The sequence below is a fragment of the Tauraco erythrolophus genome, chromosome 3 (assembly GCF_009769465.1).
Source record: "Tauraco erythrolophus isolate bTauEry1 chromosome 3, bTauEry1.pri, whole genome shotgun sequence".
Lineage (NCBI taxonomy): Eukaryota > Metazoa > Chordata > Aves > Musophagiformes > Musophagidae > Tauraco > Tauraco erythrolophus.
The window spans coordinates 101,680,401-101,706,634 of record NC_141467.1 but is presented as its reverse complement, the minus strand read 5'-3'; the positions used below and the strand labels follow the sequence as shown (position 1 = coordinate 101,706,634).

Here is a 26,234-nt window from a genome sequence, read left to right as displayed (position 1 = left end):
GGTCTGGGGCGAGGGGCCGGTGAGGGTGAGGAAGGGTCTGGGGCGAGGGGCCGGTGAGGGTGAGGAAGGGTCTGGGGCGAGGGGCCGGTGAGGGTGAGGAAGGGTCTGGGGCGAGGGGCCGGTGAGGGTGAGGAAGGGTCTGGGGCGAGGGAGACCAGGGGTGGGTGAGGAAGGGTCTGGGGCGAGGGAGACCAGGGGTGGGTGAGGAAGGGGCTGGGGCGAGGGAGACCAGGGGTGGGTGAGGAAGGGTCTGGGGTGAGGGAGACCAGGGGTGGGTGAGGAAGGGTCTGGGGTGAGGGAGACCAGGGGTGGGTGAGGAAGGGTCTGGGGTGAGGGAGACCAGGGGTGGGTGAGGAAGGGGCTGGGGTGAGGGGCTTGTGGAGGTGAGGAAGGGGCTGGGGTGAGGGAGGTGAGGGGCTTGTGGAGGTGAGGAAGGGGCTGGGGTGAGGGAGGTGAGGGGCTTGTGAAGGTGAGGGAGACGAGGGGCCGGTGAGGGGCTTGTGAAGGTGAGGGAGACGAGGGGCCGGTGAGGGTGAGGTGAGGGGCTTGTGAAGGTGAGGGAGACGAGGGGCCGGTGAGGGTGAGGAAGGGTCTGGGGCGAGGGGCCGGTGAGGGTGAGGAAGGGTCTGGGGCGAGGGGCCGGTGAGGGTGAGGAAGAGTCTGGGGCGAGGGGCCGGTGAGGGTGAGGAAGGGTCTGGGGCGAGGGGCCGGTGAGGGTGAGGAAGGGTCTGGGGCGAGGGGCCGGTGAGGGTGAGGAAGGGTCTGGGGCGAGGGGCCGGTGAGGGTGAGGAAGGGTCTGGGGTGAGGGAGACCAGGGGTGGGTGAGGAAGGGTCTGGGGCGAGGGAGACCAGGGGTGGGTGAGGAAGGGGCTGGGGTGAGGGAGGTGAGGGGCTTGTGGAGGTGAGGAAGGGGCTGGGGTGAGGGAGGTGAGGGGCTTGTGAAGGTGAGGGAGACGAGGGGCCAGTGAGGGTGAGGTGAGGGGCTTGTGAAGGTGAGGGAGACGAGGGGCCGGTGAGGGTGAGGAAGGGTCTGGGGCGAGGGGCCGGTGAGGGTGAGGAAGGGTCTGGGGCGAGGGGCCGGTGAGGGTGAGGAAGGGTCTGGGGCGAGGGGCCGGTGAGGGTGAGGAAGGGTCTGGGGCGAGGGGCCGGTGAGGGTGAGGAAGGGTCTGGGGTGAGGAAGGCGAGGGGCCGGTGAGGGTGAGGAAGGGTCTGGGGTGAGGAAGGCGAGGGGCCGGTGAGGGTGAGGAAGGGTCTGGGGTGAGGGAAGGCGAGGGGCCGGTGAAGGTGAGGAAGGGTCTGGGGTGAGCGAGGTGAGGGGCCGGTGAGGGGGAGGAAGGATCTGGGGTGAGGGTGAGGAAGGGTCTGCAGTGAGGGAGGTGAGGGGTGGGTAAGGAAGGGTCTGGGGTGAGGGGCTAATGGAGGTGAGGAAGGGTCTGGGGTGAGGAAGGTTCTGGGGTGAGGGAAGGGAGGGGGTGGTGAAGGTGAGGAAGGGTCTGGGGTGAGGGGGATGAAGGTGAGGGGCTGGCAAGGAAGGGTCTGGGGTGAGGGAGGTGAGGGACTGGTGGAGGTGAGGAAGGGGCTGAGAAGCTTTTGGGTGAAGGAGTTATAGAACTGGAGTGGTGAAAGGGATGAGGCGTTTTGGGGTGAGGGGTATGTGGGGCTGCAAAGATGGGGAGGGGCTGAGGAGCTTTGAGGTGAGGGAGATGAAGGGCTGCAGAGGGTGTGAGGTGAGGGAGACATGGGGCTGCAGTGGTGGAGATTGGAAAGGGTTGAGCTGTAGGGTGAGGGGTTGGGCTCAATGAGATGTGGGGCTGCAGAGGTTGGGAAGGGGTGAGAAGTGAATGGTAGGATGAGTAAAGTGGGGTTGGAGAGGCTTGATTGGGGTGTCTGAGGTAGTGAGTCCTAATGAGGTGAAGATGGGATGAGAAAGAGGTGACCAAGTGCACATTTGGGATTGTGTTGGGTGGTGACTATGCTGGAAGAGGACTTGACAAAGGAACCAAAGATTTCAATTAGTGTATCTTTTCAAACTATTCAACTTCACTAGTCTTCTATTTGAATAGTTCCACACTTAATCTGTAATCTGATCTCAGTGCTTTACCATAAAACAGTTGAGTCCTCACCTCAGTGTGGTATAATGGTGGGAGAGTACTAGAGGAAGAAGAAATTACTTGGCACTCTTAAATCTCCCATGACAGCTGCAGTTTTCCTTAAGATCATGTAATCGGTGATTTGCAGCTCTGAAGATGTTCTAATTTAGCACCTTGGCAGGTGCAGAAACTGTGTTTGACTTAGAAAACTGCCCCACAGGGAGAGTATTTTTCAGTTGTAGTCACTGGCCTCCAGTAGTCTCAATGTTTAAAAGGAGGAGAAAAGATCTGGCCAAGGCTCTGACTCAGTACTGGGTGCAGTGGGTGAGTCAGTGTTGCTAGCCCTTGGCTAATGCAGTGGATTACACATGGGAAAGGATAGGAAAGAGGTTGCTGGATGTTGAATGCTAGACAGAGGAAGTGATTTCTCCTTCAGGAAAGGAGAGATGTTACAAGAAGTGGACCTGTAGAGACAGGCAGTGCTGGAAGTGTAGTGCACAGATAACTGCAACATTTTGAGGATTTGTGAGGAGAAATTGCACTGTTACAGCAGGTATCCTTACTGCTCTGTAAAAACTGCTCCAGTATGATCTGTGTCATGTTCCACTGCCTTGATCTGGCGGTGCTACTAAAATATTTAATAAAATAAGGCTTGAGCAGGCACTTGAGCTCAAAGAAAGAGCTGGTGAATGCTCTGTTTCCCTGTAGAAGTCAGGCTTTTTTGTAAGTATCTGGCAGAAGTGGTTGCTGATGTGATTGCACTGACATAGCTTGTGTATGTCTTCTTCCACACTAGTATTGCAAAAGATAAGGTCTTCCTTGCTTGGCTTGTTTAATAATTGTACTGGATTGATGAAATGTTCAACAGGCCTAATTTTTCCCTTCCTAAATAAGAAAATGGGCTTCAGATAAGAGACCAAGGTATTTAGTGGACTTTCTGGCTATTAATGCTCCCAGAAGTACTTTTTACTGAAGCTGATGCAACCTTAAGCTCCTAAAACTGCCTGCAGTAGTCTCTGAGGCATCCAAAAACATGTGAGTTCCTGTGCCTGTCAAAGGTAATGGCAGCTGCTGTCTTGGAAGTGAGAGCTTCATGCCTGTATTAATGAGATTAAATTGGGTATTTAAGGGGAGTTTTCATGGCAAAATAACAATCAGTGATGTAATGGATGGGATCAGTGGGACAACTTCTATTTTGGGTAGCTGTTTATAATATCAGGGCAGTTTACATGGGTTGGCCCTCTGAGCAAGCAAATGACAGCAGTTCTTGCACTCAGTTGTGTACAACGGAGGCATCTTTGGTAAAATCAAAAATGTGCGGTTCTATAGATAACCCTCTTGTGTGATGTGTGTTAACTCCTGTGGGAATTTTGCGCTCTGGGAGTTTGTCATCGAGAAAGGAATGAGCAGCATCTGCTGACGTGATCCTGTTTGGATGCGATGGAAAGCGATGTTCTCCCTCAAAGCGGAAATGCCTTAGCAATTCAGTCTGTTTTGAATACACTTGTATTGTACTGCCTTACGCTGACAAGGGAGGATGTCTTCTGCTGGAGGTGTCCTTCATGAGTGGTGAGGTGGTTGGAAGTCTGACATAGCTGAGGAATTTGCTGCTCTTTCTGTGTCATGTTACAACAAAATTAATGAAGTGTGACTTTGTTCATGTGCCTTTTCAGGGGGGCAAGTGGAATATCTGTGGCTTCCAACGAAGCATGGTGTAACTGTGACTGAAACAACACACGTGCTTGTATGTCTCAGTACATGTGACCTAAATTTTTCAAACTGAAGCAAACATGTAGCCTGTTGGAAGAGCTTTCTGAAGCAACTGCCTTTAGTCTGCCATGTGGAAATACAGGCTCTGAGGAGCTTAGAGAAAGCAGGCTGAATTTGGACCCATCTCACAAGGCTGTGACCTTAGAGGTTAATTACCTTTAAACTCACTTCAGTCCTGGATTCGCTGGCAGCTAGAAAGTTATGTCTTGGTAATTTAATATTGCTCTGCTTGTGTGCTGAGACTGGAATGTGTGGACTCTGCCTCTATTTCTGTATAAACCTGGTTTAAATGGATCATTTCTAAAAGCTGTGAGAATACTAACATTGGATGATACCTGCAGAGTATTGCACCAGTAAAACTGTATCTAACATTTGACTTCAAGAAGGTTTTTCAAAATGCGTTGCCAACTAAGTAGCTTAGAAAGATGCTTAAGCTCAGGGAGGCATCTTATAAATGCCAAGGTGAGAAGCTGCTGGCTGAAATGACCTGCTAGCTCCTAGATGATGCCTGCAGTGGTGAATATTGTGAATACTTTTGTACTTTCAGCAAACACCGATTTAAGCAATAAACAGTTCCTTTATGCAGCAGCATTTCATCTTGTCTGACAATCAGTAAACTGCCTGTGATGTTCTGCTGTTGTTCTTAGTTGAACACCTCATGATTTCAAGCTTCAGTCCCTAGAGTAGAAGCCACCCTAAAATACTTGCATGAAATGATAGAGCAGTGTGAGCAACAGTGCAGATGTGGTGGTGTCATTCTTGAGACAAAAACAAGCTTCGCTTGCCCTTCAGACTGGCTTCGTTGTGCTGGTTAGTGTAAAAGCATGCTGAACAGAAGCAAGGCTGCTCGAGTTGAACTGGGGCTTTCCAGTTGATCTGCCAGGAGAGCTGCTGTGGAAGTGATGAGGCTGTCATGTGAGAGAGGGGGAAACTTTAACAGCTTGTAGAGTAACTGGTAACATGAAGAACTGCTTGTGCTGCGTTTGGGTTTTGTGAGGGTCACTCCCATGACCTTTACCTGTAATACCTGCAAGATCCCAGGCTGTGACCTATTCCAGCTAGAGGCATAAAATTCATCCAGCCTGCACTGACAATGACATAGCCCTGGGTGCAGTTGTTTCCATTAGAGCAGGCTTAACGGATTTGATAGCTGTTTTGTTAGAGCTCCTGGTCCTTCAACTTGCAGCACATTGTCGGCCTTACTAAACAGCTTCCATTCAACAGTGTGGTTAACTCAGGGAATATGGAGTGCAATGATTGTCACTTGGCTAAATATACCAGTGCTAAACTGGTATGACTGTTTGAAACAGTACTTTTCTGAAGCAGAGCATTACTCCTGCCTAGTAACTGCTTTAATGAGTCCAGTGAACTTCTACAGCTCTGCTAGGATTTGAGTAGCCATACAGAAGCAGAAAATACAAATGATTTGGCAAATCCAGTTGCCAGAAAGTTGAAGCAGAAAGCCTGCTGTCAGGATGAGTGACACCGTGTGTGCAGCCTGACAGCTGGTGTTTCAGTTTGAGAGTCCCCTTCTAGATGGGAGATCCTGCACAGCCCAGAAACAAAGCCTGGAAGCAGACCCTGTTAAGCTGTTGAGCTCTGTGCTGTGAACTAAAGACTTTACATGCTTTTGGTAAGTTGCTGCTGGTCAGGTGACTGTTTTATGGTCAGCAGCTTATCAGTTACCCACATGTCTTGCATTTTGGTCACAGCCCTGCTCAGAGTAACCACCCAAAACTTTTACTGGTAAAGGATATTATGTCCTCCAGCTGGAACTGTGAGGGTCTCCTGAATCCGAGTACTGAATAATTATCGCTATCCTGAATAAACTGGTTATTCTGTTATGCTTCTGCATCACAGTTCATTCCTTCAAGTGGAATAAGATCTGCTGCATGAGAAAGAGCTGAGTTCATACTATTAAATCTAGACCTCTGGTAGGGTTGCTGGAGACTGAATTTGCATCAAGTTAAAAGCTGAACTTCAGGCATCTCGGCAATGGATTCAAAGCACTGCAGTGTGGTTCGTGTGCTGTGAACTGCCATCTTAGGGAAACTGGCACGCAGTAGCTTAACTAAAGCCCCTTAGCGCTGGTATTTCCAACAAGTGCTGTAAAGTCATTTAGACTGCAACTGGCATATTGCATTATAACAACTTGGGAGAAGCAGCCAGGTTTTTTCATCAAACTTGCTCTTGGCCAGTGACTCTGGCAAGCATCAGGATGCGAAACTTTTGTTGCGTAATGATTTGGTTTGGCTTAGAAGCTGCTTCTGACCTTGGTTTGGCTCTTGCTGGCATGTAGTCTGATCAAAAATGAATCTCAATATATAGATGGTGGGAAGCTGGTCTCCACAACGTGGGCAATTAATAAAACCCTTAAAACTTGGTTAGAGCTGGAGAAAACTTGCTTTCCAGGACTTCATCTGTGAAGTATGTAGGCTATTAAAGTAGTCTCTTCAGCTTTAGGACACCTGGCTGGCTTGATGCTTTCAGGCTTGACTAGCGGTCTCTTTTGCAGTGTTATATATATGAAGACTGACTGAGGGCCTGAGGTGCTTTGGGAGTGGACTGAGACCTATTTTCCTTGCAAGACTGAAACTGTCAGTCAATAGGTGCTACTGATGTAGCAAGGCATAAAAAGGTAGAAGGTAAACAAAACTCAGCCCTCAGGAATAGGCTGAAGATGCTTTTAAAAAAATCTTAGTGTGTCAACAGCAGCAGGAAAGCATTACCCCTGAATTGTTTTGCTAAACTATATCTGAGGTGGATTTTGTCCATGTTCTGGGGAGAGCAAAACTGGCACTCTTAGCAGAGCAGAGAGAACCTAGTTTCCTCATCTTGTTTGAAACGAGCTCTAATGTTTTTGTAACTGAAATTGAAACCAGTGTTATGCTGACCCTGCATATTTTCTATCCTTTGCTGGCTGGCCTGGACTACTTCTGCATGCAGTATAGTTCATTTATTTTGGAGACTTGAAAACAAGCCATTATCACCCTTCAGAGCCAGATAAATAAATGATCTAACTGGGGGCTGAACCCAAAGTGCTCTTTTACAAAAGCATAACTGCATGTCATGCTTATCTTTATTCTGTCCTTCAATATATGATCAGTCTTCCTGGACCACATCCAGAAACCAGTGGCTTAACTCAACAAGCAATGACTATGGAACAGTCAGGTTCCTATGCCACTTTATTTCCTATCATCACTTATATGGAGCAAGCAGCCTTCCAGAATATGCTTAATCTGAGCACTTTAACTTACAATTTGCTTGCCAATCCTATGGGAGTACAAATAGAAAGAACGGGAATCTATTAAAGTAGTGTTGATGCTGGATCTTTGCTTCCAGGTGACAGGATCTTCAGGTTGGGGGGGGTGGTTTTGTGGGGAGGGAGAAGGCATACATGCAGGATAAAAATGCTCCTCCTGTTTTACAAGGGGAATATCTGAGCAAGTACACTGGCCTGTGTAGTCTGGCTCTGGGTACTCCCAGAGGAGTGATCTGACAGTCTGAACTATTGCTCCTTAGAGTAGTGTGGCTGGCCAGCTAACTCCCAAGAGTTCAAAAAATAACCCAAAACAAATGCATGACTTTAACACCAACACATCTAGTGCACATGTCCATGTCTGAAATGTATCTGGGGGAATCAGCTCACGATGTAGGTTTGTTCTTTTTCTTGGCTCTTGTTCTGCTTCTAACTGGTGTAGAGAGGGAAAAGGCTTATGCTTCTCAGCACAGGAGTTATCCTGATTGTTTCCAACATCATAGCACTTCTGTGGCTCCAGTTGGTTGTCACAGCCTAAAAGTCAAAACAGTCAGCTCCTTCAGTGGGACGTAAAGGGGAGTGACTTCAGTTATCTGTACCCTTCACGTTTCTGCAGTTATTGCTGGCCTTGGAGTTGGAGCTTTTTCTGCTGCTTTGCTTTCAAATCACCTTTCCAATTTGTCATCTTCCAAGTATGATCTGTTCAAAGCTCTCAATATGCAGCTGCACAGTAGTAGATCTGTCTGCTGGAGAAATGACATTGAACCAGATAACATGTGTTTTATTCCAGATGGTCACTCTGGGATGGTTTGCATGACAATTCAGGATGCCATTTGAAAATAAGCCTTTTGACCCTATAGTACTAGTGGGATCTCTAATCATCTTTGTATACATATGAGCTGGACTGGAATGCTAGATTAAAGTATATATACCATGGCCTTTCAATGGTGTAGTAGTCTCCAATTAAGCTGTATATAAAGGGTCTGGGTTCCCATCCAGTGAGTCTTGTGCTAGCATCTTCCATAGGTGCCTGTTCACCTAGTGGGCTTGATACTGAATTGTTAGTAATTCTTTTACTCGTTAGCAACAGTAGGATGTACTTGTGGGCAAGTAATAGTCTTTGGTGTGATGACTTAAGATAGAGCCTTCCTACTTTGTCTTAGGGTATTCTTAGCCTGTTCACGGCTAGATCTGATTAATATCACTTTGTCTACGTAAAGACTAATCTGTCTCAGGGATGTTCAGTATAAACTTGACTCTGTATTCCTGGAACAGATTTCTCTGCATCTTCCTACCTATGCACAAGTCACTTCATGGAAAGCTATGCTTACACACAAAAAACAGTGCTTAATAACTGCAAAGTACTAAACATACATGTTCATCAGACTACAAACTTTCAGCTCATTCCAGCTGCCCAGTGCTGCCTGGTATTTCCCTGAGCTGTGCTTAGTAGTTTTCTCTTCCTCATTAACTATGCTCCTAAATTAACACTCTTTCCAAGAGATCAGTTCCAGTTCTGTGTTAAGGCTGGTTACTGAATAACTGGTTGTAATTAATGCCTAAATTTATCATTGGTACAATAGTAGCTACACTGTTCCTTTAACTTCAGCCTCTTTCAGAAGTTTTTGTCACGGTCTGAGTGGCTCTGTAAGTAGTCTGTGTAGGTTTTTCTAAATATCTCACTTGCAGGATCCTTCAATGAACTTGAGGACAAGTTGCCTTGATTGTGGATCCCAATGTCATTGTAACTGATGTGTCCCTGACAGCCTTCACTGATCTTTCAAGTTTTAGGGGCTTTTCTACGGACAGAGCCACAAGCTGGTAAGTGGCCCATGGTCAAACATCCATGCTGGAGAAAGCTTTAAGTCCCTACATAGCAATTACTGTATTAAGACTGAATATATACATCATAGCTTACAAAAGACAAATTCTTTAAGTAGGGAATAAGATTTCAGAATTGCATGCAGAAATTGCTGCAGTCTAAATGATTTGTTCATCTTGCCCCTAGGAAATGGGATAAGAAAGGTGCTGCTGTGGTTCTGTGCTTCAAGCATTCTCAGTAAAATTGCTTTGTATGTGAAAATAGTCTGAACTAGAAAGGTGTTCTGGGAGAGGTGTTGGTAATAGTTCTCCAAGCTTTAATGCTAAGGGTCTATTGTCTAATAAGGGCAGAGAATAATGTTAATGTGTTTAAATACTTCAGCTCTGTATTTGTAACATCTCCACCATATAATATACTGTCCATCTTGCATCTAAATTAGTGTGGTCAGGGTGGAAGTACTGTGCAAGTGAAAGCAATGCTTTGTTTATCTCCAGTAGCAGCATTCAGTTCATTAATATTGCATCTACCTGCAACTTGGAAAATAAGTAGAAGCCTGCCAGTGACAAATACTAAATAAAAACATGTTCCTTATTTTTGCTTCAATGAGTGTCCAGCGTCCCTTCTAATCTTACCTGGGTTATCCTAGTGCCATTATAATGCTTCATTTTCTTTCTCACTGATGTAGGGATTAAATAACTTTTTAATTGTCTGGGTAATAGTGGTATCTTTTCAAATAACAGTAAGAATACTGGCCAATTCTTGGCTTTCACTGAAGGAATTCTTAAAATATTGGACTAGACTGAGAGCAAACCAGGAAGCAAAGGCTGGAAACTTCTCGACTTGGTTGTATCTGATTAAGCAAGCAAGAGCCCAGAACTTTCCTTCATTAGTTAGCCTCGCAGGACAAACTGTAGCTGTAATTTGCTGTGAGCAGCTAAGTCTAAAGCTACACAAGTCTGTCTTTTTGCATCTAAAAGTTTAGGCTTGTAATAATGCTGTCACCCTTCCAACTGTGCAGGAAAGAATGAAAATATAGAAGGCTTACATGACTGCTGAGTACATCTCATTGTTTTTATCTGGGCTTGGAGTTGTATGTTAGATCTGCATTCCTCAGACTTAAACTGCAGGTTGTGCTGGGAAAGCCTGAAAGTCCGGGTAGCTTTTCTCATTGGTTAGGTGCACAGTGGGGAGGATGTATCCAAAGTGACAGACAAGTGTCACTGTTTGTGATTTACTGGGATTTGGAGTGTGGCCTTAGTGTATAACTGCCAACACTTCTGAAATCGACTTAGTCACATCTCCTTGTGGTAGGAAGTGTTTAACAGAAAGCATGTGAGAAGGCACATACATGTGCTCAGTTTTTCTATCCAGCAAAGAAATCTGGGATCAAGCTACTCAAGATTCTACCCATGTGGCTGAGCACATTACCCCGTGTGCATTGTAAGGTAAACTGGAGTCTATTTGGATTGCACTGTTTTCTTCAGGAGGAATTAACATTTCATACTGAACCTGGGGAACTTGTCTATGCTAATTTCAGTTCCATGTTTTGAATGAGGATAACACTATTTGCAGAGTTTTACACTCTATGGCAGTGAAGGTTTAAGTCTGGCTGAAGCTTATTTTACAGGACAAGTATTCTTGCATTGGGGAAAACAGAGGATATAGTTGCATGTTTCATATTCATCCTGTTTCTCCAGACTCATGTATGATGAGTGGTGAGCAAGGGCATCAAAGGAAGGTGAGCTGAGAAAGTTTTCCTAGCCAAAACTTTTGAGTTATCAGCAGTCAATGCAAACTGCGATGTGTATAAGTAGGAAGAACTTTAGGGACACCACATGAATTCTGTCTCTGCAGGTTTTATTTTTTCCTAGTAAACCACTAATTTGTTATCTCCTAACTGTCTACCCCAATTAAACTCACTGCAACTTGTTTGAAAGCCAGAATGCAAGCTAAGGATAGTAATGTGTTGCATCATAGCTGTTTTAATGTGGAAATGCAACTTAGACATTTAAGTATCTTTTGGCTTAAAAAGAAAGGTTTAAAACAAAATGGAAGTGGCCTTTGAAACTATGGCTGGTTTACTATACGGTGATCTGTACTTCTCCAGAGAAGTTCATGGGTCAAAAGTCTGCCTGTTTATTTTGCAGAAATATTCTTACAGAGGAAATGCATTGAACTTTGCTACTGGAAGAACAAAGACTTAAAGCTCTTACAGGATAATAAATGTATTTAATTTAAATGACATAACAGGGATGTGGTACCTGTTTTGTCTATTAAATCTTGACTGCTACACAAAGCAAAGTTGAAGATATTTCAATTCTGTTTAGGCTCTTAAAACCTAAACCAATTAAGTATGTTATGCTTAACTGCTTATTGCTTTAATCAAATCTTATTGCTCCCAAAAAATCTAGCAGGTGATTGTTCAAACAGTGAACACATTAGCTTATTGCATAAGCTGGTACTGCAATTGGGAAAGTAAAATGACTAAGCACAGCGTTCTCAGTAAAGCTGCCAAAATATAATACAGCCCAGAAGGGCAAGCTACACTTTTCAGTAAAATAAGCTTCAACAACCATGAAATTCTTCACCCTAAGGGCTTCCTCGCTCCCACAAGTGACGAAAGTGTAAAATGTCAAATACCTCCATGTGCTGTCCAGTAACTTGCATCAACTTTAAGATCTCTGTTAGTCAAATAGTAAATGTACTGTCTTGTTCACAAGCTTCAGGAACCAAGTAGTTTACTTGCTCAGCTTCCTGTGTTACCGCTGAAGGTGCACAACTACACATGCAGCACATGTAAGTGTCTGTGCCTTTGTGGGACCTGGTAGCTAGGCAAGTGTGTGTGTGCATGCAACTGAAGGTGCAAGAACTGCAGGGAGCAACCTCGGCTTGGAGAGCCATGAGAACGTTATCAATGAGAGTGACAAGGAAGGTGCAGACCTGCTTTTTTTCTCACGATGGATAACATTTCCGTTACTGATAGCATGTAGAGAAGATGCTGTAAACCTGGTTACAATGTGGACCAATTACTTCTGTGATGGAGAGATCACTTCATGTTGTCCTTTCAACAGTTTTGACATTTCAAACCTACTGTCAAGCCTTTGTTTAAATAAGTAGAATAATTTTAATGCCCTTCAGACTTGCAGTCATGTCTTCTGGCTCTTGTACTTTCTATTATTTCCTCCCCCAGCTTTTTCTAGTTGGCTCAGTCTGGTTTTGTACAGCATGCTTTGCTCACTGAAGTGTTTAGGTTGAATGTTGTTGTGCTTGATGAGGAATCATTAGTCATGTGAGGTGATCCTCACCTCTCCTATAACACTAGGACAAAAGTAAGAGTATCTGCTTTCAACAGGATATTGACCTGGGTTCTGCTTCTCTGCTGTAACCCACAGGTCCTCCTGAAAAATATGTAATCCCTCCTCTAGTTAGCCTGCTAGCAGGAGCAATGTCTGAATAAATACTTGCTTTTTTTTTTGTTTTATTTCAGACTGTTCTGAGCAGGCTTTACAGATCTCTAGTCAGCAAGCCTGCTTTCAGAGCGTGAGCTGGTAACTTCTGAACCAACACTAGAAAGCTCCTGAAACCCTGCTTAGAAATACTATTTTAGAGTTAGCTACTCCTCATAGCAAAAGTTGTGAAAGCTGTTGTGTTGTTCTCTTGTCCATCTGAGTGTCCTACCCACTTCTGTGGTGGTTTTGTCTAAGGTTGCCACAGCCTTAATACAGGAATGCATGTCACCTACTACTACTTATTAATAAGTCCTGTGAAATCCTACATAACTGCCTATTGATTAAAACTTTCATGTCTTTCAGACTAGGATTTTTCCTGGAAGACTTTGAGTGCCCAAATTCAGTCAATTCCAGTTGTCTAGAATCAATTCTAAAAGTCTCTAAATGAAACCAGAGAAGGCCTATTCAATATGCCAAAGTGCTTGCAACAGGCTTTTTGAAAATTCTAGGCAAAATTCATGTCATCCAGTCTGACCTGGATAACTGCCAGTTGCTCAAAGCCTCATTCAGTTGATATTTTTGTTTGCCTGCTCTTAACAGCCATATACTTTAAGCAGGTGTAACACTTCAAATGATTAGGACTAATATATACATTACTATATCAAGGTAACAACCTTTTGTCTGATCTTCAAGGACTTAACCAAGTACATGGTGAAGTTGTTCCTTAACCTGAATGACAAGTCTGATAATTCCAACAAACTGTTACCTATAAACACTTTGCAAGCAGCGAGGGAACCAGCCCAAAGCAGTGAAATAATTGAGGCAAATGTGCTGTCCCTTAGCAACTCCATGTATGATAAATGGATTTAGCTAGTGCTGGTGTTAGAGAAAGGAATCCTGTAAGTGTTAACTGTCTTCATGGGAACTGGCTTGGAAGCCAAGCTGCTATCTTGTACCAGAATAAACTGATAAGAGAAAGTATTCAGTTAAAAGTAGAGCAGTTCTTTAAAGAAATAGTCTGAAGACTTAAAACCCTTTAGAAAAGTAGAAATTAGGTAATATTACGCAGTATTCATTCAAGTACCTGGCTCTGGTTTTGCAACTTCAACTCATCCCTTTGTTGTAGGAATTATGACTGTCTCCCTGTTTTCCCCCACAGATGTAAGCCTGTGATTTCCTCTGCACATAAAATAAAGCATCCCTTTCTGAAATTTATCTAGTCAAAAGTACCTAACAGCTTCAAGCAGATGTGTGCTCACATCATACTTTATCTGACCTCAGCATGTGATCAGTGATACTCCTTGCTTGGGTTGCTGCAGTGGGCAGCTGTCATCTCCTGAACAATGAAGATCAAGTCAGTTTTGAAAATGGAGAAATTAGATTTTTAGCAGGTAGAAGCCACCAAGAATTGATCAGGAGTGATGGGTAAGAGAGCTGGGAACTCAAGATCTAGAATACTGTATGGTCAGGCTCAGCTTTCCAGAGGAGCAGTGAGAAGACTCTTCATCCATTATACTTTTAGGATCAGAGAACAGAAAACAAAGAAAGCTTAAGCTAGGGCATTCAGCTCTTTGCTTTGTTGTATATGTGTTCTCAACAGTTTCTGCTGAACCACAAAGAAGATTAAACCGGAGCAAAGGGTAGAGGCTAAAAATTTTGTATGAATATTTCTTCTACCATACAAGCAGAGCAGCAGAGAATGTAAGTGGAGCAAGATGAGGAAAAGTCAGTGGTGCAACTGCAAACTTCAAGAAGCATAATAAAGGTGTGCAGATGACAGAAGATGAAGGGAGAGCTATTTAACTGTCTTCATGAAGCCCATGCTATTGTAATATGTTATTGCTCAAGACTGGTCTAATAGTTTAGACAAGGCTCCTGTCAAACTGTTGAGATGCGTAAGTGGGTATCTTCAGTACATTAAGGCAGCATTCATTGATCAGCTCTCAATTTGGTCAATTCTTCCTCTGATATGATCTGTGAATAGCCATACAACCCCTGAGATAGGAGGTCCCTTGATGTTAGGTGCATGTTAAACTAATCTTGAAGACTTCTCTGAGAAAGACATTGCTGTTCCTGTTTATCTTTCAGATCAACACTCAACAAACTTAGAATCATAGAATGGTTTGGGTTGGAAGGGACCTCAAAGATCATCTAGTTCCAACCCCCCTGCCATGGGCAGGGAAACCCTCCACTACACCAGGTTGCCCAAAGCCTCATCCAACCTGGCCTTGAACACCTCCAGGGATGGGGAAGCCACACAACTTCTCTGGGCAACCTGTTCCAGTACCTCACCACCCTCAATGTAAAGAATTTCTTTCTTATATCAAACCTAAATCTGCCCTCTTTCAGTTTAAATCCATTGCCCCTTGTCCTATCACTACAGGCCCTTGTCAAAAGTCCCTCTCCAGCTTTCCTGTAGGCCCCCTTTAGGTACTGGAAAGCTGCTATAAGATCACCCTGGAGCCTTCTCTTCTCCAGGCTGAACAGCCCCAACTCTCTCAGCCTGTCTTCATAGCAGAGGTGCTCCAGCCCTCAGATCATCTTCATGGGCCTTCTCTGGATTTGTTCCAGTAGCTCCATGTCCTTCTTATGTTGGAGACTCCAGAGCTGAACACAGTATTCCAGGTGGGGTCTCACGAGAGCAGAGTAGAAGGGCAGAATCCCGTCCCTCGACCTGCTGGCCACGCTGCTTTGGATGCAGCCCAGGGCACAGTGGGCTTTCTGGGCTGCCAGTGCACATTGCCAGCTCATGTTGAGCTTCTCATCCACCAGCACTTCCAAGTCCTTCTCCTCAGGGCTGCTCTCAATCCATTCTCCGCCCAGCCTGTACTTGTGCTTGGGATTGCCCCGATCCACATGCAGGACCTTGCACTTGGCCTCGTTGAACTTCATGAGGTTCTCACAGGCCCACCTCTCCAGCCTGTCAAGGTCCCTCTGGATGGCATCCCTTCCCTCCAGCATGGCCACAACACCACACAACTTGGTGTCATCTGTAAACTTGCTGAGGGTGCACTCAATCCCACTGTCCATGTCTCCAACAAAGATGTTAAATAGCACTGGCCCCAGTACTGACCCCTGAGGAACACCACTCGTCACTGGTCTCCACGTGGACTTTGAACCGTTGACCACAACTCTTTGAGACCGACCATCCAGCCAATTCCTTATCCACCGAGTGGTCCATCCATCAAAACCATGTCTTTCCAGTTTAGAGATAAGGATGTCATAGAATCATAGAATCGTTAGGGCTGGAAGGGACCTTCAAAGGTCATCTAGTCTAACCCCCCTGCAAGGAACAGGGATATCTCCAACTAGATCAGGTTGCTCAGGGCCTCATCCAACCGGGCCTTGAACGTCTCCAGGGATGGAGCATCCACCACCTCTCTGGCACCTCTCCCCATGTCATGTGGGACTGTATCAAATGCTTTGGATAAGTCCAGGTAGATGATGTCAGTTGCTCTTCCCCTATCCATCAATGCTGTAACCTCATCATAGAAGGCCACCAATATCCACTTGACCAGTTTTGGGGTTCTGAATTCGTTTTACCTGTTAATTACATTGAAAGTACACTCGTAGGCTATGGAGTGCCTTTTATTTTCCTTCTTCTGAAGATGACTTACAGTAGCTGCATTTGTGTTTTGGTATCTCTTTAAACAATAAAGGCACAAAACCAAACCTATTTTGTCAGGTGTTCAGGTTGCTACTTCTTTCCCTATCTCCCAATTGAATTTCCAACTTGGCTTGAGACTTCAGGATCTATTCAGGGGAACGGAATGGGAAGAATTAATTGCTTGTTCTAACTCTAGTGAATGCACTTCTGAGTAGAGGACCTGATGCCTTTCTGAGGATATTGGATGTCTGCTAGGATAACCTGCCAACTCAGCTGTTCACTTCAGTATCATGCTGTTTTGTGTACTGGAACTGTGGTGTTTCCCTTATTGTCCTGCCCTTCTCATATGCTGCCTTCGGTGCCTGCAAGTATTAAAGCAGTTCTACCTAGCTACAGAAATACCTGTGATACTATCTGACCACAAATTCATTCTGCCTCTGAGAATGATCTCGAAAGGTGCTCTAGCTGGTATGCAATTAGCTGTGCATAAAGAAACAACCACTAGATTAGCTTTGTTTTCTAAACAATCAATCATGCTTATATAGGCTGAACTTCTCACTACCGTGTTCTTTATGCCGGCAACCTTCCATCTAGGACATGACTCAAGTGCAGTCACTTTGAATCTTTCAAGTAATTTAATGTTGGCTATGATTTGTTGACTTTAAATATCCTTTTAAAGCAAAGAAACTCTCCTCCTACCAGAAAAAGCTTGCCTAGTCCAGTAGAAACTATTGCAACAATATATTTTTCCGTATGAATGTACAAGAAAAGATGATCTGTGTGTGTAAGATTGATTCACTGCGGGTGTTTTAGGTAATTTAAGGCTGTATATCTGATAGTAACCTCCAACAGAAAATGCTTGTGAGACACTAGATGCTTTTCAAACAGCATTTGCTGGTTTTTGGGGGTGGGGATAATAGTTCATAAGGCCAACCAATGTTCAAGCTAGTTAAATGTAGATTAGCATCTCTGCTGCCTGCATGGCCTGCGTGTGGTAGCCCTGGCTGTCTTGTAACAAATAGTTACAGTGCAGCTGATGAAACTATTACGCTGATTGCTCTTAACCACCCTGCCCCTGGAAAATGTCTCTGTGGGGATTTAAAGGGGCATGAGATCCATGCTCTAGAGCACACGATAATGCTTAGAGTTGTGTGGATAAAATCTGCTCCTGTCTCACAGTGCAGCTTTGTCCCTGAAGGATTCCTTAGGTCATATGTAAAATTTCCCTTGGAGGATGGCAGCTGTATATTTTGCAGCAAGCATACAGAAAAAGTTGATGGACTGACAGAGCATGATCAAATTGTCTCAATGCGACAAGTCTAATCCTAGACTGTGAGATGTGATTGCTTTCATTTTCACCTGCCGAAGGTGACTGTCAGCTGTAAGAACTGCTGTAGTGGTTGCACTGATATGACAGCAGACCATAAAAATGCTTCAGCTTTGGTACAGAACTGCTGCAAGTCTCATCCTGTAGTGAATCATAGAATCGTAGAAGGGCATAGGCTGGAAGGGACCTCAGAGATCATCTAATCCAACCTCCCTGTCATGGGCAGGGACGCCTCTCAACTAGACCAGGCTACTCAAGACTCTATCCAACCTGGCCTTGAACACCTCCAGGGAGGGGGCATCCACAACTTCTCTGGGCAATTTATTCCAAAGTCTTACCACCCTCATACTGAAGAATTTCTTCCTAAAATCTAATCTAAATCTGTTCTCCTTCAACTTAAACCCATTTCCCTTTGTCCTATCAGTGGACACTCTCGTAAAAAGTCCCTCCCCAGCCTTCCTGTATGTTCCCTTCAGGTATTGGAAGGCAGCTATTAGGTTGCCCCAAAGCCTTCTCTTTTCAAGACTGAACAATCCCAGCTCCCGCAACCTGTCCTTGTAGCAGAGGTGCTCCAGCCCCTGGATCATCTTTGTGGCCCTCCTCTGAACACGCTCCAACAGATCTATGTCTCTTTTATGGTGGGGACACCAGAACTGGATGCAGTGTTCGAGGTGGGGTCTCACAAGAGCAGAGTAGAGGGGGAGAATCACCTCTCTTGACCTGGACCTAGTGGTCCAGATCCGTGCTGTTGGAGTGGTACGGATGCTGGAGCTTGTGCATCCTCTAAGAGGAGAGTGGCTGACAGTCATTCCCAAATTAGGTAAAAATGCCAGATTCTGACAAGACTTTGCCAAGTGTTTCATAGTTCTACAGAGTCACAAATGGAAGAGGTCTGTGTCCTTTAAATATTTCCCTGCTAGCAGGTCTTTATGTATCGAGTCCAACTGCCAAGCACTTGTAGCGTCTTATTATTTTAGCGTGTGTGTCAGTAAATATCTTTTCCTGCCAGTTCTAACAGGGTTACAGCTTGGCAAAACACATTACTAAAATAGCATTCGTTCATCGTCCAAAATCAAAACATGTCCTGATCAAGCTGCTCTTAAATGTGGCCACTAGCTTTCTACAGGGCTGCTTGTAAACCAGCTGTGTAAATCCTATTACTTGGGCTAAAATTTTCTAAAACGGATGGTTTGTAAATACACTGTATTGGCCAAAGTGCTGTCTGTTCATTATCTGTATTTCTTTCTCCTGGACGGTGTAACTCCTAAATGGTATGTTTCACCTATAGTTCTTACTGTACTGTTCCTAAATGCTGTAGATACGGTCTGAAGTCAGTGTGGTGGTGCAACCCTTCTAAGCACTGATTTATCCTTATTATTGGCCAAACAGTATTTCTCTGATATTTGTAAGATTTATTAATTTTATTAATCATTGGTGTTAAGAGTGGATTCTTTATTTGGTTCTTTATCTTACACTGTAAAATATGTAGGCTATATATCACTGCTAGGTCAATTCAAATACTTATTTAAATAATTGAGAAGCTTAATTAAATGATAACATGTTTGTCATGCTGGTGTTTGGGACAGTCTGAAAAACTGGAGCAGGGATCTGCTCAAGTGCTCTAGCTGTACTTTTTATGGGGCGTGCCTTCTCACCGCTTGTTGGTAATCACTCGTGCTTCAGAAGGGAGGCACTGAAGAAGTTTACCAAAGGTGCTGCCCCATAAAGCTGCTGCTCTAACCTATAGCTGTCTCCTCTGTTAGCACCACGTAATGCATTGCAGGCTTGAGGTCGTGTGGCTGAGAAGGTGCTATTTTATCGCAGTTGTTGCGACGTGGTCACATCAGGAGGAGGCAGGCCTCCTTGGATGCCAGGGAGGAAGTAAGTAAGAAATAAAAATTTATCTCTGAACACTTTCATTCCTTTCTTTCCAAACTAGAGCGGTCAGCTCCATTTAACACTTTATCAGGGGATGTTAGAATATTTTACTTGGCGCAGATGGAAGGAAGCTATGTGAAGCTGGGGTGGGGAAGAGGCAGAAGGGAAGGACCTCTCTCCTTTTCACTGACAAAATCCAGTTTCTAGCAATCATGCCGAATCGGTGCGGGCTCAAACTGCAGGTTAGGCTGTAAATGGTTGCTAATTACCAAGCTATCACAGTGATGAGGTACCAGTTGATCAGAGAGTCCACTCAAGGAAGGCAAAAGGAGAATATTTAGTGCAAGATGATATGGTCAGTTATATATAGTTGTTTACAAGCCCCTTGGAGAATCTGAAATGTGAGAAACCCTCTTCTGTGTTGTTTTGGTTGTCCTCCGAGGGAGTAATTATTTCCTCAGGGTTAGGGAAATCCAGCCAAAACCTAACTTCTCCATCTCTGTTGGAGGGTGAACAAAATTCTATGGATGCTTTCAAAAGCTTACTTGAACAGAGTTTTCTGAGATTGAATGATGGTAATGCGTTTAGGGACTGGTAATTGGACATAATTCCAATGAATTAGACTTTGCAGACGTTAATGATATGCTAGACGAAGTCAGCTTATGAAGATCTGTGCTCTGCTCTTTTTTGTCTTGATCTATTGAATAGCTTCTGTAATTGTCTAATACATCTGTAATTGTCTAATACATATTCTGGCAGTATTTGGGTTTCTTAAGCATTTACAGCTTGAAGAAACCAACCTGCAAATTTTCAGAGCAGTGAATATTATAATTAGTTCAAATGCCAGTATGTGAAAATAAAGTATTGCGCTCTTTGTCGTAGGTACAGTAACATCTGCAAGGACTATCTAACTTTGCACATACAGACTAAGTAATTGATCCTGGCTTGACTGCTTTTTATGCATGAATATTCCAGTAAAAGACTAGTCTCAACCTATTACAGAAAGTCTTGCTCATTCTTGAGAGTAATTTGCAGATGGTTGCACTGGCATACTTCATTTCCCACACTGTGCAATCAGGAGGACCGCCTTGGTAAAAGAACTTGCAAAAAAAATGCTAGTGGCAACGATATACTGATAATTAGGATTATTCTTGCACCACCAGCCCCACTGGGTTAGATGTCCTTCCTTCAGCAGGAAGGTAAGAGTGTTCCAGTTAATCCACTTGGTAATGTATTAAGATGTTCTCTGATGATAGCCTTAATTTTGTTTTCCTCTGTTGTCCTACCTTATTGAGACAGAGGGAATTAATCAATTTAATTCTGATGGGACATAACGCTCATATTCAACATGCTTTAAAAACTTGAGGATCTTTTAGTAGGGCTTGCCTAAGCTGGGCTATGCTTAGCTCCTGCCAGACTGGAGTTTGCCTGTGCCTATCTGACCAAATTAGTGCATTTTCTTCGTGAAAGGTGTTATTTGCAGCGGTCTGAGACCATCACAGCATATTTGCACACTGGTGTGAGTGATCTCCATCCTGTGAGTTTTGAGTTCTTTGTTCTTATGTGGTGACTAGGTTGTTATTTTTTGGTTTTGAAAGTACTTAGCTGTTAGTGCTTGCTATCTTGCCCTGAACTTGTATCGAATTTTGGGGGTAGAACCTGCTACTCAGAGATCCAGCTGTCACAAATAAGGCATGTCTCTGCTGTAGTGTGAAACTGCTTCTTAGTGCCTGTTTTAACAGCACCATCAGCCCCAGCTATTCCGTTCTGTGCTAGCTGGGAAGCTTCCCTATGGCCCTTTATGCCCCTATCACCTCAGCTGTTTAGTTCTTTAATGTATCTGTGTTAATAAACGTGAGAGTAATGGGAGCACATATGAAGTTTTTTATCTAGCAATAAAACAAAAAATAAGTTTAATCAGATAATGCTACCTCCCCAGTTGAAGAAAATTAAGTATTTCCTACTAAAAACAGCAGTAGCAGTGATTTAACAATGTAATCTGATCTAATATTAGTAACAGACTGTGCCTTTAGGGAGCAGTATAATATCCAATCCACTGAATAAAGTCTGTCTCACATTAAATTCTGGATCCCTTTTAAAAAGATGGCTTCCCAGAATTGTTTCAGTAATTTCATAAAGGCCCATGGTTTCCTATGTCTTTTTCCTAGTAATATAATCAGGCTGGGGAAATGACATTGGCACCCAAGATATAAAGAATGAGAAAATAGTGCTGTGTTATAAAGATGTTTTGCCTGATGTCACGAGGACCGTCATCTCTCCACCTTACATCTTAAGCTGTCTATTCCTCCCCATGTGTCTGGGCAGGAAAAAGCCCATCGAGGGAGTCTGTCATGCCCAGATTGCCATCTGTGACCTCATCACCAGGTCTTCCAGCACAAGCCAAAATCTTACTCTTGGTCATTTTCCGAGGAAGTTGGAAGGGGGTGGAAAGAGGGGTCCCAAGAAAGCAAGGGGGTTTCCAGTCAAGGCCATGCTTTATGGAAAGAAGTAGACAGGACACCCTATGGTAGATTTAATACTGGCAATACTGGAGTTGGAAGCCTGTTTATGTCAGGTTTTAATAATTTCTGGAATTTTGTGTACATACCGAGGAAAGGGTGCAATAAGTCTTCATTAACCCTTTCAAAATGAAGCGGCAGACACCCTTGCTATTAAATTTTGGGAGGGGATTGTTGTTTGGATAGTTTTATGGATTTATTGGGAGTCAAGGATGTCAGACGTTCAGCCTTAATAGTTGGAGAGCTGCCAGAATCATTTGCTTCTCTTAGATGAGTATATTTTTCAAAAGTCATGCCCTAGCTTAAACAACAGCAAGGCAGAGTTTGTAAAAGACGTCAGCTGGATTACAGTATGTGAAGAGTCTCGAGGACAGGCAAAAGTTTGTGTGGCAAGAAGTGGAAAAAGTGCTGCTTCTCCATGTAAGGTGGATTGCTCTATGTCGTTTTCATTCACAATGTGCTGCAGGAGGATTTCCCCCCTCCCAGACCTTGCTTTGGTGGCCTAAATTGTGTGGTAGCCTCAAAAGTAGGTCATGATGCAAAAGCAGTGTGCTGGTTCCAGTGGTGCTTTTTTCTTTTCTTTTTTTTTTTTTTTAATCTTAAGTTTCAAGATGAACTTGTTAAAAATCTCGTCTAAGCCTTCATTCGGTGTCAGTTGTAGGGTTGCTTAGGCATGGTATCCTTGTAGAACAAGCTGCTTTCTGCTGTTGTGTTTCAATGCCTTTGATTACCTGAATGATGAATTAAATGTTAGGACATGTCAAGTGTGGTTCTCTATTGCACCCATTTAGGCTTAACGTTTTTCCTTTGGCAGGCTTTTAGTGCTTCAAAACAGGTTAGTCCAGTTTCATGTAAGACTATTTTAAAACTAGAGGTTAACTTTCCTCTCAGGATCCGGAGTAATGTTGCTCATATACGAGACTGTTGTTAATATGTAGTATAATTGCATTTTTTAAAAAATTCTCCGAATAAGTATAGTGTTCCCCCTCTGATAAGGTTAATACAGTTCTGTTTTTAGAAAGCAGTAGCTAAAAATCTTTGTGTTTGCATTTAAATATGTGAGAAGCCTTAATGGCAATTTAAACAACTACCTGCCTGTAATTGCTGCCTTTTTGAACCAAAGGTCTCACAACTCACTTGTACCATAGTGCTTCTAGAAAGTCACAGGATTTTTTGTCTAAACTTTTATGAAGAAACAACTTAATCAGACTGCAGAAGGATACAGCTCCTTTGCTGAACTTCAAGTAAAATAGTTGCCCACGTTTGTCCAGCTGGGCCAAAAGCTCCAGGTATGTTTTCTAGATGCTTTTGATGCTTTTTGTCCTACTGCAGTGGCTGAACACTTGAGCCTTGACATGGGCCAAAGAAACTTCCCCTGTGGCTGGTTCTGTTACTATAAACAGCTGCTAATAATTAGCAACAGAGCCGCAAAACAACCAGGGAGAAAATAGCTGCCTGGTGGCTATGCAAGTGGTATTCTGCCTTGCATCTGGCAAGGACTGGGAGGCAGAATACATGATAGCTCTCAGCATGACTGGAGATCCTTCTTCTGCCTTCTGAAAAGCAGGTGTCTTGAGCTGGGCAGGTGAGTCTGCTTTTTTGACCTTGTAGCTGTAGGGATCCGCTGACAACTTTCTCTGTGAGCTGCAATTTGACATTGCCTTTGGGTATTGCTATCCAAAGGAATACTTCTGGCTATCCCTATTCTTCCCTTCCCCCAGTATGGTGGTATGGATCTGTGCAGCTATGCAGTCAGATAAAAGCAACCTGACTTTATAAAGGATTATTTTTTGGTGGTTTTTGTGGTTTTGTCGGCTTAGTTTTCAGCCTAGATCAGTTACACTGTCTGGTTCACTTGCGTGGCTGTGCAGGAAGGGGTGGGAGTAAGGAACCTGGGGCAAAGAAAAGGAAGAACAGACTGCTGCTTTTAGAGGAAGTAAGTACTTGTTTATGCCAGCTTAAAGTGTTTGAGAAACCTATAGTGCAAGCAGTATAAGTTGGTAACATATTTTTTGATATTCCTATGAAGCAGCTAACTGTAAAAACAAAACTAGCCTGGCTAGCAAAACAGGCTGTCCTAGCAAAAGCATAATTTGCTGTTAACAGTTTGACGCTGCAATCAGCTTTGTGCTGCAAGGAGTATCTATCTGGTTTCAGCTGCTACTGCTTCTGTAGTAGAAGCTCCTGTCCCTATTGGCAGATCTGTAGAACAAAATTAATCCTAGGGGAATCATCTGTGCAAAATCAGTTAGATCAGCATCCTACTGAATCGTTTTTAATGTATTTTGAGAAGCAACAAATTTTTGTGAGGTGGTGTAGCCCCTCTTGCAGAGGGATGAAGGACAGCCTTGCATTTAAGAGCTGCTCTTTCACAGCGACATTCTATTGCTCTATTGCCGTGGTGCAGCACCAGAGAATTTGAACTCAAAACATTAGTAATTATTCTTGGACAAATGCCATTTTACTCTTGGAAAGGCACAAGTCCAAACGATGTATCACTTTGCAAGCCAGTCAGATGCTGAAGCAGAACTCAGTGTCCATTTTACGTTTAATCTTAGAAGGAATAATAAGTGATGTTTGTCTGCAAGGTAGGGATGGAGGTGTTGAGCCACACATTTGTTTAGTCTGAGGAAAAGCCAGGTAAACTCAGAATGCCTTTCTTTCCAATGCTAATATTAAAGCTATACTCAAATCAGTCTAGATAACTTTTCAAGAGATTGCAAGATTACTTAAAAACATTAGCATAAACCAACTTGGCAGAAAAGTAAAGTATTTGACAAATAAATGGAATGACTGGGCAATTATAGCTTGTCAGCCTAATACGATTCACGTGTGGAATAGTAGGGTTACCAGCTATTGTATGTCTGTGGGATGTACTCATGGAACAATTGAAGGAGGGTAAGGTGTAAGACTCTGGCAAGAAAAAAAAATTTGTCCTATTAGACTGACATCTTCTGGACTCTTATTTTTTCCAGTCAAATATTTGAATATTTCATGAAGTACAAAGGTTTTTTGTTTATGGTTTTCTCAATGTCATGCAGAATGTCACATTAGGATCTGTTAATGATCCAGTGGCAACTGTGACCAGAATCATGAAAGCTTAATTAAATTATGGAAGAATCGGGTTTTAGCTATTTTCCCTTATGAAGTTAGTAGTTATCATTTATATGCAATGATCGCTCAAGGTGTCTCTTCATCCTTCTTTTCAGCGTCAAGAAGGTAGTATTCTTTTAAACTGTAGGATCTTTGTTTGAGCTAGAGTATTTTCTACGTTGCTAGAAGACAATTCCTGTGGAGCAAACCTGGATGCAGCTCTTAACTATGATTTGAGATTTTGATCAATCTGTATACCTGCATGTAAAAGAAAATAATGATCATGGAAGAGGTAGATCTTGAAGACAAGAGATGGTTCCATAAGTGACTGGAAGTTCATGCAATAAACTTTAAAGACCAGGATGAGAGAAGGGGATAGTTTCCCTCCCTTTGTTCCCTTAGATATTTGCTAGTGTTTGGACAAAACTGTTTCCATCCTTTTCAGTTTGTTCACTTCAGTTTTTCATAGGCCGTGGTTATTTTTCCCTTCGGGACTTACAGCAATCCTTCAGTACCTAAAGGGGGCCTACAGGAAAGCTGGAGAGGGACTTTTTACAAGGGCATGTAGTGACAGGACAAGGAGAAATGGCGTTAAACTGAAAGAGGGGAGATTAGATGTAAGGAAGAAATTTCTTACAATGAGTGTGGTGAGTCACTGGAACAGGTTGCCCAGAGAAGTTGTAGATGCCCCATCCCTGGAAGTGTTCAAGGCCAGGTTGGATGAGGCTTTGAGCAACATGGTCTAGGGGAAGATGTCCCTGCCCATGTCAGGGGGGTTGGAACTAGATGATCTTTAAAGTCCTTTCCAACTCAAACCATTCTATGATTAGACATTCTTCTCTCTAAATTAGAGAGTCATGGGTTTGATGGATGGACCACTCGGTGGATAAGGAATTGGCTCAATGGCCGCACTCAGAGAGTAGTGGTCAACGGCTCAATGTCCAAGTGGAGACCGGTCACAAGTGGCGTCCCTCAGGGGTCCGTGTTGGGCCCGGCCCTCTTCAACATCTTTGTCGGTGACGTGGACAGTGGCATGGAGTGCACCCTCAGCAAGTTCGCTGATGACACCAAGCTGTGTGGTGCCGTCGACACGCTGGAAGGGAGGGATGCCATCCAGAGGGACCTCGACAGGCTGGAGAGGTGGGCCCGTACCAACCTCATGAAGTTTAACCAGGCCAAATGCAAGGTCCTACATCTGGGTCGTGGCAATCCCAGGCATAAATACAGACTGGGTGGTGATTGGATCGAGAGCAGCCCTGAGGAGAAGGACTTGGGAGTACTGGTGGACGAGAAGCTCAATATGAGCCGGCAATGTGCTCTTGCGGCCCAGAAGGCCAACCGCGTCCTGGGCTGCATCAAGAGGAGCGTGGCCAGCAGGTCGAGGGAGGTGATTCTCCCCCTCTACTCTGCCCTCGTGAGA

At 44.0% G+C, this 26,234-nt stretch overlaps 1 protein-coding gene across 2 annotated transcripts in view; it reads left to right on the top strand.

The window, feature by feature from the left end:
- Positions 1–26,234, top strand: part of SLC45A4 (solute carrier family 45 member 4) — a 70,387-nt gene that overhangs the window by 1,197 nt on the left and 42,956 nt on the right. The window contains exon 2 of one of the 2 annotated variants that reach the window (XM_086608902.1): positions 8,809–8,940. The exons of the other annotated variant lie outside the window; for it this stretch is intronic. The gene's annotated coding sequence lies outside the window, so the exon portion shown is untranslated. The remainder of the gene's footprint in view (positions 1–8,808; positions 8,941–26,234) is intronic. 2 annotated transcript variants of the gene reach the window in all.